The sequence below is a fragment of the Balearica regulorum genome, chromosome W (genome assembly GCF_011004875.1).
Source record: "Balearica regulorum gibbericeps isolate bBalReg1 chromosome W, bBalReg1.pri, whole genome shotgun sequence".
Lineage (NCBI taxonomy): Eukaryota > Metazoa > Chordata > Aves > Gruiformes > Gruidae > Balearica > Balearica regulorum.
This window is the reverse complement of record NC_046219.1, coordinates 5,825,596-5,828,802: the sequence shown is the minus strand read 5'-3', so window position 1 is coordinate 5,828,802 and position 3,207 is coordinate 5,825,596. Positions and strand designations below refer to the sequence as shown.

General features: G+C 41.6%; 1 pseudogene; it reads left to right on the top strand.

Annotated features, from left to right (window-relative positions):
• Positions 1-354: 354 nt before the first annotated feature.
• LOC142599344 (tubulin alpha-1C chain pseudogene) lies at positions 355-981 on the top strand (annotated as a pseudogene).
• Positions 982-3,207: the final 2,226 nt, after the last annotated feature.

Here is a 3,207-nt window from a genome sequence, read left to right as displayed (position 1 = left end):
CAATGGTTATGTGCATGGCCCTGGCATTGATGTTATTGCTGTGCTGGGGGAGCTATCTTGTGGAGATGATGGGGGAATACATCTCTCTCTCCCTACCTGGTTTTGACGTGGATGGTTTCATTATGCCGGCTCCTAAGGTCCTTGTTCACCCTTACATAAGCTCATTAATATTACTAATTAATACTGCTGGCATATTACAGGTGTTGTGGAGTTTGGTTTTGTCCTGGTTTAAGGGGAGACAACTTTTGAGTGAGGCAATACTGAAACGTGCCCTGAGGCAGCCGGTCCCTGGGTGGCAGGGTGTGTGGAAGGATTTGGGCAGGTTCCTAGGGCGATTATCACCTCCTATAGCCTGGGACTTGCGTCGATTCCTTGTTTGTCGGGACGAGTAACCGCGCCGCAGCCATGCGTGAGTGCATCTCCATCCACGTGGGCCAAGCGGGTGTGCAGATCGGCAATGCCTGCTGGGAGCTGTACTGCCTGGAGCACGGCATCCAGCCCGACGGGCAGATGCCCAGCGACAAGACCATCGGTGGGGGGGACGACTCCTTCAACACCTTCTTCAGCGAGATGGGGGCCGGCAAGCATGTGCCCCGGGCCGTCTTTGTGGACCTGGAGCCCACAGTGATCGATGAGGTGCGCACAGGGACTTACCGGCAGCTCTTCCACCCTGAGCAGCTGATCACGGGCAAGGAAGATGCAGCCAACAACTACGCCCGTGGGCACTACACCATTGGGAAGGAGATCATTGACCTGGTCCTCGACCGCATTCGCAAGCTGGCTGACTGGTGCACAAGGCTGCAGGGCTTCCTGGTCTTCCACAGCTTTGGGGGTGGCACCGGCTCCGGCTTCACCTCCCTGCTCATGGAGCGCCTCTCTGTCGACTACGGCAAAAAGTCCAAGCTGGAGTTCTCCATCTACCTGGCCCCACAGGTCTCCACAGCCATGGTAGAGCCCTACAACCCCAAACTCGAAATTTAAATGTTAAATTTAAATGAATCTTAAATTCCTTTATATTCAAATAACAAACCAGGAAACACAAGACAAGAAATAATTGATGATTTCAATGAAAGATAAACTTGAATTCATGACAGAAGAATGTTTATAATGCAACTCTGCAATAGAAAAAATTTTTATTGAAGAGGTGACTGCAGAAAGAAGTACAAATTGAGACCATAGGGATAGGAGGGTAATCAGAGCAATAGATGCCAATATAGAAATCTGCCAATAAGTAATAACAGATTGTTACTGCATTAGCTCTTTGATTTCCTAAAGTGAGGAGTTGCTTATTATTTTGATTTACAATTAAAAGTTGCTATTTCTTTTCAGAAAAAAAGAAAGAACAGCAAGTGTGTGGAATTTTGTTTACTGTTAATCAACAGATCTGAAACAAAGTCTTCACAATACTTGATAATACATTTAATTATACAATACTTTCAATCACAAAAAATAAGCAGAACAATTAAGCTGCATAAGGCCTTGAAACTAAAAGCACAGTGTGCACTGTTGGAATATTACTTTGTTTACAAATTAGGCTACTTATAATTAAGTTTATCTTTCAAAGTTTTATTCAAGCAAAATGCATTCAAGGGAAAGGCATTTTACAAAGTTTATTTTACTATGAGTTAATAGAAAAATGTCAACATTTTCTTCTTGTCCCCTCCCCACACTGTCCTGGAGTGACAGGTGAAATTTCCATGCAATACTCAAAAAACAAGCTCTTAAACTAAACAGCCAAAAGTAAGCCTGAAAAGACATCTGCAAACTTGCAAATTGTTTATTGCGAAGTTGGATAAACTTCTAGGTTCTTTCGATTGAAATACTGCATCTCTACAATGCTTAAAACTATGTAGCCCTGTGCTGGTTTTGGCTGGGATAGCGTTAATTTTCTTCATACTAGCTAGTATGAGGCTATGTTTTGGATTTGTGCTGAAAACAGTATTGATAATAGAGAGATGTTTTTGTTATTGCTGAGCAGTGCTTACACAGAGTCAAGGCCTTTTCTACTTCTCACACTGCCCCCACAGCAAGTAGGCTGGGGGTGCACAAGAAGTTGGGAGGGGGGACAGCCAGGACAGCTGACCCAAACTGACCAAAGTGATATTCCATACCATATGACATCATGCTCAGCAATAAAAACTGGGAGTAAGAGAGAGGAAGGGAATGGACGTTTGGAGCAATGGCATTTGTCTTCCCAAGTAACTGTTACGCGTGATGGAGCCCTGCTTTCCTGGAGATGGCTGAATACCTGCCTGCCCATGGGAAGTGGTGAAGGAATCCCTTGTTTTGCTTTACTTGTGTGCATGGCTTTTGCTTTACCTATTAAACTGTCTTTATCTCAACCCATGAGTTTTCTCACTTTTACTCTTTCGATTCTCTCCCCCATCCCGCTGTGGGAGGAGCGAGTGAGCGGCTGTGTGGTGCTTAGTTGCCGGCTGGGGTTAAACCATGACATGCCCACAAAGTTTTTATAAGTTCTAAAAGGCTTACTGATTTCAACGAAGTACTTAGTGGCCTTAGTAGCAATCATGTAAATGATATTTATGTTATACAAATGATAACTTCTGACATTATTGTGGCAAGACCAGGATCAGTGAGAAGATGATTGGGTAAATTTGACCCTTATCTTTCAAGTTAAAAAAAACCAACCAAACCCCAAACCAACTAAAGCAAAACTAAGCACAAAAGACATGAAAAATATGGAAAAAGAAATCTATTTTGAGCCCCTCCCTCTATAACAGGGCATAGGTCATTTCCAGTGACAGTCTATTCTCATATGAGTATTTGCTCAAATTTAATGGCTATTGCATTTTTACAGGACAATTGTTTAAAAGTTTGTTTTTTACTTTACATCTGTGCAACAGAGTAAGTCACAGTACATTTTGAAATATTTTAAAAATTTGGCAACACTTTTACAGCATTTCATTTTCTATAATTAATATTTCATACAGTATTCCTTGTGATTTTTTTGTACATCTATAAAGAAAAAACCCTCAAACAATATGATCTGCCAAGCTTTACTGCATGATCATATCATTCCAGTTTATAATACTGGCATTAAAACCTTCATTATGTTGACAAATCATTACCTGTACATTTAATGAAGGAAATCAACATTATTTCAAAACACAACCTGTAGATTTTATGTTATGTATTTATCAAGGTGTGCAATTCATCAGTGAAATGAAAAAGCATGGAAATATACAA